Source organism: Eretmochelys imbricata, chromosome 4, assembly GCF_965152235.1.
Source record: "Eretmochelys imbricata isolate rEreImb1 chromosome 4, rEreImb1.hap1, whole genome shotgun sequence".
Taxonomy (NCBI): Eukaryota; Metazoa; Chordata; order Testudines; family Cheloniidae; genus Eretmochelys; species Eretmochelys imbricata.
Window position 1 is genome coordinate 72,940,471 of NC_135575.1, and position 9,266 is coordinate 72,949,736.

The 9,266-nt window shown below is 47.3% G+C and overlaps 1 protein-coding gene across 1 annotated transcript in view; it reads right to left on the minus strand.

The window, feature by feature from the left end:
* NEK1 (NIMA related kinase 1) overlaps window positions 1-8,896 on the minus strand; it is a 145,082-nt gene extending 136,186 nt beyond the window's left edge. The window contains exon 1 of the mRNA XM_077815444.1: window positions 8,673-8,896. The gene's annotated coding sequence lies outside the window, so the exon portion shown is untranslated. The remainder of the gene's footprint in view (window positions 1-8,672) is intronic.
* Window positions 8,897-9,266: the final 370 nt, after the last annotated feature.

Below are 9,266 nucleotides of genomic sequence, written 5' to 3' on the forward strand. Positions count from 1 at the left end.
GCTGTTGAGATGAACCAAGCCACTGTGTCATCTGGAGTACTGTTTTTGCCACCAATCGCCCTTCGTTGATAGTGGCTCAAAATTGTTCCCATTGCGATCCCAGGAGATGGTCAATAAAGATGTTAAGTTTGGTATAGTTCATGTAATCATATTTTGCTTTTAAGGCCTGGTAGTTGGCAATTCTAAATTGCAGAGTAGCAGAAGAATAGGCCTTTTGTCCAATAAGTCAAGGCACTTCCAATCCCTGTCATAAGGGATGGACTTAGAATGATGTTGCTGGCCACAGGAGTTCACTGCATTTGTCACAGTGGAATTAGGCAGAGGGTGTGAAAAAAGAAATTCTATATCCCAAGGAGGTAAATATGAATTTTTATTGGCCCGTTTGCATGTTGGTGTGGCTGATGCTGGCAACTGCCATATAAGCTTAGCTATGTCCAAAAGTACCTCATTGATGGGGAGCACTATCCTGGAGGAGGAGGATGGACTACATATGGACTATCCTTGGACTATAAGGTGGATAGAAAGCTGGCTAGATTGTCGGGCTCAACGGGTAGTGATCAATGGCTCCATCTCTAGTTGGCAGCCGGTATCAAGTGTCGGCCCTGGGGCCGGGTTTGTTCAATATCTTCATAAATGATCTGGAGGATGGTGTGGATTGCACCCTCAGCAAGTTTGCAGATGACACTAAACTGGGAGGAGAGGTAGATACGCTGGAGGGTAGGGATAGGCTACAGAGGGCCCTAGACAAATTGGAGCATTGGGCCAAAAGAAATCTGATGAGGTTCAACAAGGACAAGTGCAGAGTCCTGCACTTAGGACGGAAGAATCCAATGCACCGCTACAGACTAGGGACCGAATGGCTCGGCAGCAGTTCTGCAGAAAAGGACCTAGGGGTTACAGTGGACGAGAAGCTGGATATGAGTCAACAGTGTGCCCTTGTTGCCAAGAAGGCCAATGGCATTTTGGGATGTATAAGCAGGGGCATTGCCAGCAGATCGAGGGACATGATCGTTCCCCTCTATTCGACACTGGTGAGGCCTCATCTGGAGTACTGTGTCCAGTTTTGGGCCCCACACTACAAGAAGGATGTGGAAAAATTGGAAAGAGTCCAGCGGAGGGCAACAAAAATGATTAGGGGACTGGAACACATGACTTATGAGGAGAGGCTGAGGGAACTGGGGATGGTTAGTCTACGGAAGAGAAGAATGAGGGGGGATTTGATAGCTGCTTTCAACTACCTGAAAGGGGGTTCCAAAGAGGATGGCTCTAGACTGTTCTCAGTGGTAGCAGATGACAGAACAAGGAGTAATGATCTCAAGTTGCAGTGGGGGAGATTTAGATTGGATATTAGGAAAAACTTTTTCATTAGGAGAGTGGTGAAACACTGGAATGAGTTATCTAGGGAGGTGGTGGAATCTCCTTCCTTTGAAGTTTTTAAGGTCAGGTTTGACAAAGCCCTGGCTGGGATGATTTAGTTGGGGATCGGTCCTGCTTTGAGCAGGGGGTTGCACGAGATGACCTCCTGAGGTCCCTTCCAACCCTGATATTCTAAGATTCTGTGATTCTATGTGTGTAGAATATTCAACAGCTTATGGTGTCTTCTACCTCCTTGAGAGGTATTTGTAAGGTATGTGCCACCCTCTTAGTCAGGTCTTGGAAGAGTTTAAAATCGCCTGCCATAACGGTAGAGGGGGCATTACTGCCTCATCTAGAGAGGAGGAAGAGATGTTGGTATGTGGTGTAACCTCCTACTCTAGTCCAACCTTCTGCTCCTTCCAGGATCTCCTCAGGAGGTTCTGAGGCTCTAGAGACAGTGGCTGAGGGGGTATGCCTTGCAGTCTCTGGGTGCGTAATGCTAGACATCCAGCAGGCATGTGCCTATAAGCTGCCCATGGATCCCAATAGGGTCACTGGGGTGGTGCAAAAGCCCATAATTAGTCATACCACAGGAGTTGAGGTCCAGACCTATCGTGAAGGGATACCTGGGAAGGCCCGGGTTGGTAGCGGGAGGAAGCATAGTGAGATGGATGGGAGAAGACCTCCTGGTCACTATCCATCTCTCCACTGGGAAATGGTGGAGCTGATGCAGAGATTGGAGGTGCATGGCTCAGTGCCAGTGCTGATGCGGTGCTCAAGATGTGCCTGGTACCAAATAGGGAGACTCCAGTATCTCAGATACCATGAGGTCTTTAGAGAATCTAAATTCCTGAGGTGCTGCAGTAATCAGTTCCATCAGTTGTTGCCAGTAATAAATCGGCAGTACAGAGAGAGCTGGCGATGTTGGCCGCACTGAGCAGTCTGATGATAGTTGCCTTGCAGTCACCAATACCAAGGGCATCCATACCAATGTCGTCTTCCCAGAGGTGACACGGTCTCCACTCCTCTCCCTGTCTGATGGTACTGCTGCTTCAGTGTCTATGCCCATGGGGTCTTTAGGCAAGCCATCAGTATCTGTCACACCAGACCCATGAGATCTGTGGGTACCATGCTTGGGTGCCATCGATACCAAGGAGACCAAACATGCTGAGGATCTCCTCTGGCTGGTTCAGGGCTCACTGTGAGGGCTCAAAGCTCTCTTTTTGGAGGTCTTACATGGGGAGTCCGAGGATTTCTTCCTCGATTCACTGGCCTTGGTGATGGAAATCCGTGGACAAGACTGATATTGCCTGGGAGACACTGGGCATGGGTCAGATGCAGGTGAAAAGCTCCATCCATGAGGAGCAATTTTAGTTTCAATTACTGTTTTTTTCAGGGTCTGGTCTTTAGCTACTAACAGAAGGTACACTTGTTCTGAATATGGCCCTCTCAGAGGCAACAGACACAGTGGGAATGTTCATCCATTACTGGAATGGACTCCTTGCAGGAGAGGCACTTGGGGGTAGAAGTCATTAGCTGAGGCTGTCCAGCTGATGGAGAATTATATGGTTGCCTTACGGGCATATAGTGAAAGACTGCTTGAAACAAAGGGGTCAACTTTGGCAGAGGAAAGCCCTGGAAAGTCAGGGCTGAGGGGCTGGCAGGTTCTGGTAGGGAAGCCTGGATAACGTAGGGCAGAATCTGGGAAGAAGAGCACGAGCCACCTGCTGTTCCCGAGAAAGGAAAACCAGGGTGCTGGTTCTGGCTTGTTTTATTGTTTAAGATCTGCCCAAGGGTCTGGGCCAGGTTCTGATCCTGCCCCCACCCAGGGCCAGTAGCCTGCTTTCATGAGGGTGTCCACGTAGCATGAGCTGAGGCTGCCCATACATGGAGTGCAGCTATGTGCAGGCAGGCAAGAAAGCTGGGCAGGCAAACTAAGCCTGGCCAAGCTGACCATCCCCATCTATGTGGATGGGGCTGAGGTGACAGGTCTGTTTGACTTAGGGTGTGATCAAATCCTCTCCAGGACCACTTGGTAGAGGACACAGGGCCCCATGGGGAGACCATTTACCTACAAAATGTTCATAGCAGTGTTAAGCTATCCAGGTATGCAGGCCAAATGAACCATAAGGGAACGCACTGGGTCCCTACCAGTGGGTATGGTCTGTAAATCACTTATAGGAATTCTTGTAAATTTTAGATTGGAGAAAAAAATATGTCAGAAGTGATTTTTACCTACCTATATTAAAGAATTAGAAATTAAAATGTTTGTGCATGATAAATACCTTTATTTACCTCTTACACGCCTGCTCATCTTAATAATTCTACAAAAAAATCTGTTCTAATTGGCAGCTTTCACATCTCTTGGATGCTCCCTCACACAGACTTAAGCCACACCACATAGAGAATTGAACCGTTTCAAGACTGAAGTTTGCTGCTGAAATGGTTACATATATCCACACTGATCAGCCTATTTTCTTTAACTTAGCGCATTACTGCATTTATGCCAAAACTCCATTGTCCAGCCCTCTAGAGCATGTGCACAGTAGGTACTGTAGTTTCCATTGTATCAGTGACAGCTGGTAGTGCCACCTATACTTATAGTTGCCTGACACTAGCTGTCACAAATGATATATCCAAAATTAGTGGATACTTTTTTATTTTAATCTCTATGTCTCAGTTCTCCATCTGTAAAATGGGGATAATACTACCCCCTTTGTTTTCAGGAGCGTAGTGAAATGTAATGAACATTTGGAAAGCACTAAGATGCTATAGTAATGAATGCTATAGGAAAACCCTTGAGGAAATTAATTATTCTGCATTGAGAATGGAGTTTGAATATCTTGCAGGAAATAATGGGAAGGTGGGCATGTGTGACATTATTGACATAAACTGTGACTATATAGATCATTGTTGCAACCACTGTTGTATATTTGCAGCAAATATTGTACAAATGTTGTCATGTGAGGTGTCTATAAAAAGGTTATGATTTGCTGGTTATGATTATGCTATCTGTATGCATGTATCATTTTTGTAGTTGAAATTATGAATATTGGCTATGTACTTGTATCTCAATGTGTTTGATTCTAAATAGCCTCAATGAAGTATTTGGTCAGCCTCTTGAGAAGGGACTATTCTCAGTAAGTGCCCGATCAAGAAACACTTAATTGACAATGGACTTTGGGAGATGTGAATCTACATCTGAGCTTTCCTGGGAACGTTCAAACTAACATGTAAACAATGGCATCAGCCTGCAAACTGAGTCATGCATGGACATGTGACTTACCCATGCGACTCCAAGCTCCATCTTGCTGTTGTGATTTTCCATAGTAAGAACAAAGAGGGGGTCCTTCCATGGGAAGAGAATATAAAAGGCCCTGAAAACCCCTCCTTCTTGTCTTCAATTCTGCTTCTTACTTCTTGAGGAACCTTGCTACAAACTGAAGCTCTGAACTAAGGACTGAATGACCCATCCCAGTTATGGATGTACTCCGAGACTTGATTTGAACCTGCATTTTATTATATCATGGCTGCAAGCCTAAACCAAGAACTTTGCCAGTACTGTATGTAATTGATTCCATTTAACCAATTTTAGCTCTCATCTATAGCTCTCATCTATATATTTTTTCCTTTTATGAATAAACCTTTATTTTAGATTCTAAAGGATTGGCAACAGCATAATTTGTTGGGTAAGATCTGATTTATATATTGACCTGGGTCTGGGGCTTGGTCTTTTGGGATTGGGAGAACTTTTTTTCTTTTACTGGAGTATTGGTTTTCATAACCATTCATTCCCATAACTAGTGGCACTGGTGGGGAAACTGGAGTGTCTAAGGGAATTGCTTGTATGACTTGTGGTTAGCCACTGGGGTAAACCCAAAGTCCTCTCTGTCTGGCTGGTTTGGTGTGCCTAAAAAGTGGAGAAACCCCAGCCTTAGGCTGTAAGTACCCTGCTATAAGCAATTTGCCCTGAATTGATACTCTCAGAAGTGTCCCACCAAGGACAGCATCGTTACAGCATAGCACACATTAAACAACAAGGATAAAACATAATATTAACTAGCTACTTATTAAATAAGCATTGTTCATTCTCTGCAGTGAATGAGGAAGGGGTTCGGGGAGGGGGGGGGGGGGAATAGTTTATCATTGTGATACAGGAGTGCCAGAGAGCAGTGGGAGAGGAAAAATATATAAGCCATAGGCTAATTAAGGCATGGTTCCCTGTAGACTAGGGAGGGTAGCTACAGGTTAATTAGAGCACCTGCAGTCAATTAAGGCCCTGTCAGGAACCTAATAAAACCCCCTGCTTCAGGCAGAAGGAGAGAGGACTAGAGCTTGGAGGTATGCTGTGTGATTTGAGAGATGGGTGAACTGAAGTAAGGGAGACTGTCCCAGTGTCTAAGGTCTGCAGGTATCTTCCCACCCCGCAAGGAGGAAAATGGTAAAAACCTGCAGGGGTTGAGAGGGGCTGGGGCCCAGAGTGAGGAGCAAACTCAGACACCTCTCCTACTTCCCTCCTTTATCACCTTCCTGGGCCACAAGTGGGGCCCTTGGTACCCCAAGAGCAGGAGTAAGGTGTGGAATCTTAGCCCCCAGCCAAGAAAAGTGCAGGACCCACCATACTAACATTGGCTATCTTGTCACACCATGTAATTTAAAGACTACATGATACATACAGCAGGGGCTGAATTAAGGTTGTGCAGGCAACTTTAATTCAGATATTTTCCCAATATCTGAATGCTGGACTCTGCAGCCTTAATCTTGTTTTAATGCATTTTAAAAAAATCTAATTATATAGACACTGCCATGCTCAGGCTCAAAAGGCTGAGGACTATTTTACAGTCTCCCTCACTCCAGAGAGAAGAAAACATTTAATAGGGGATCTCACTGACTGATTCAAAGGGCTGAAAGGACCTTACAAAAGTGGTTCAGAACATTTGACTGGAGGTCCCCTTTCAGTGGATTGGCAGTTTGGTTGCTCCTGTGTTTCTCCTACTAGAGATGTAAGTATATGGAGACCCCACCAAGCACTTGAGAGCTTAAACCTAGCATTTGAAGTGTGTACAGTGCTTGTACCCTGACCTAATAACTGTAATATTTTAGTTAGTTTTCAACATTTTCTTTACAATGAGGAAAGCTAGATTCTAGGACTCAATTCTGTAGCAAGTTCTGTGGATTACATTTGGCCTTAGATTAATCTTACCTGAATTTACATATTGGTGCTTTATATTTGGTTAATAACAAGACTGGTTTTATGTCTATTTTCTATGTTAGAAGATATGGGAGATTTGTTTTGTGTTAATTCATTTTAGAAGGTGGAAGAACACTAATCTAGGAAACAGTCCCTAGACTCTCAACTGAATAAAAACAGTTCTTGTGTGGCTGTCACATAGCAAGTTTTAAAAACTGAAAAGATGCATGCGACAACTGAATTGTAGAAGAAAGAGACAAGTTGGAGAACATGAAAAAGGAAAATATCTAATCTGTGAAAGCATCATTATTTAATAATTCTGCACCATCTGTGGTACTCTACAAAACGAGCTCACAATTAACAGCATGCTGAGCTTGTGGTTTTCATTGCAGGACTGGGGCCCAGGCTACAACCAACCTGTGTTGTCACACCCCCAGCTGGGAAGTGAAAATTACACAACTGTGTGGTCCTCAATCCAGTGCTGGTACCAGCTAGCAGGGATTTTCTTGTAGCTCAGACAGGAGGGTCTCATGCTTTCAGAGCAACTAAGTTAAAGGCAGAATCAGTGCTAGGCATAAGCAGACTAAGCAATTGCTTGGGGGCCCCTATTAATTATTAGCCTATGGGGGAGAAGAGGACGATTCCTGCTGTGGGGGGCAATGGGCTAGCAGCAGTATTGGTTATAGCTAGGCCCTACCAAATTCTTGGCCATGGAAAAACACATCATGGACCCTGAAATCTGATCTTTTGTGTGATTTTTACCCTAGACAATACAGATTTCACAGGGGAGATGAGTATTTCTCAAATGGGGGGGGTCCTGACCCAAAAGGGAGTTCCAAGGTTATTTTAGGGGAGGGGTCACAGTATTGTCACCTTTCAGAGTAACAGCCGTGTTAGTCTGTATTCGCAAAAAGAAAAGGAGTACTTGTGGCACCTTAGAGACTAACCAATTTATTTGAGCATGAGCTTTCGTGAGCTACAGCTCACTTCATCAGATGCATACCGTGGAAACTGCAGCAGACTTTATATATACACAGAGAATATGAAACAATACCTCCTCCCACCCCACTGTCCTGCTGGTAATAGCTTATCTAAAGTAATCGTCAGGTTAGGCCATTTCCAGCACAAATCCAGGTTTTCTCACCCTCCACCCCCCCACACAAATTCACTCTCCTGCTGGTGATAGCCCATCCAAAGTGAAGTATTGTCACCCTTACTTCTGCAATGCCTTCAAAGCTGTGTGGCTGGAGCGTGACGGCTGTTGGCCAGGCCCCCAGCTTTGAAGGCAGTGCCCCATCATCATTAGCGCAGAAGTAAGGGTGGCAAAACCATACGATGCCACCCTTTCGTCTTCCTTCAGAGCTGGAGAGCCAGAGTAGTGGCTGCTGACTGAGGGACCAGCTCTGCAGGCAGTAGTGCAGAAGTAAGGCTGGCAATATTATACCATTCCACACACAGGTGCTGACAGTTGGAGCACTCATGGGGAAAAATTAGCAGGTGCTCGGCAGCCAAGCTCCCTCTGTTCCCACCTTGCCACCCCCACGGCCTCCTCCTCCCTGTCCCAAGTATGCTGCATCCCTGCTCTTCCCCCACCCTCCCTCCCAGTGCTTCCTGACCCCACTGCCTAACAGCTGTTTAGCAGTGCTTAGGATTTTCCAGGAGGGAGGGGGAGAAGTGGGGACACAGCGCATTCAGGAGAGGCGGTGGGGCAAGGACTTGGGGCTAGGGTGGGAAGAGGCAGGCCAGGGAGAGGTTGAGCACCCCGAGGAGAAGGGGAAGTCAGCACCTATGATGCCATCCTTACTTCTGCACTGCTGCTGGCAGTGGCTCTGCCTTCAGAGCTGGGCTCCTGGCCAGCAGCTGCCACTAGCCAGCTGCCCATTTCTGAAGGCAGAAGGGCAGCAGTACTGCAATTTCTCTCTTCTCCCCCTCCCCCAACAACAACCTTGCCACACCCCCCACAACTCCTTTGTGTACAATTACAGAACTGTGAAATTTCATAATTAAATACCTGCAATCATGGAATTAATTATTTTTAAAATCCTATGACCATGAAATTGACTAAAATGGACCCTGAATTTAGTAGGGCCCTAATTTTAGTCCTGCTGTTGCTGTGAAGGCTCACCTTTCCGGATTAGCTGAGGTATAACTCCAGTCTTACCCCTAACCCAACTTCCATCCACGCCCAAATGTCTCCAGCTCGGGCCAGGTGGGGTTTTAAAGGTGAGCTAGCCAGGAGGCGGCGTGGGCTCTAGGGGCAATGCGGATGCGGGAGCGAGGACGTAGCCCGGCTCACAGCTGCGGTGAGGACACCCCAACGGGGCCAGGGCTCCGTGTAGCTGCGATGCTGTCACAGCGAGCGAGGGAGGGAGGAAGGTCGCCGCCGCACTACAGGCGGGGGAGTGGCCCCAGCGTGCGGGGCGGGGCAGCTCAGCGACTGTGCTGAGCCCCACCCAGCCCAGGAGCCGGGGCTTAGTCACCCGGCGCTGCTGCCTGCCCCGGGGCCAAGCTTTGCGGGGCGCCCCCTTAGAGTGAGGGGCGCAGGCTTCCGCGCGGGAGCTGCCAGGAGCGGGGCCGGGCCCTGCGGGGAGAGACAGCCTGGAATACCCCAGCCGCGGACAGTACCGGAAGTGGGCCACGGCGTGGCGGAAGTGGCGTGGCTGCTGTGCGCATGGACGGGAGGAAGCCCCGCCCACGCGCGGAGTGGGGTGGGGCCGGC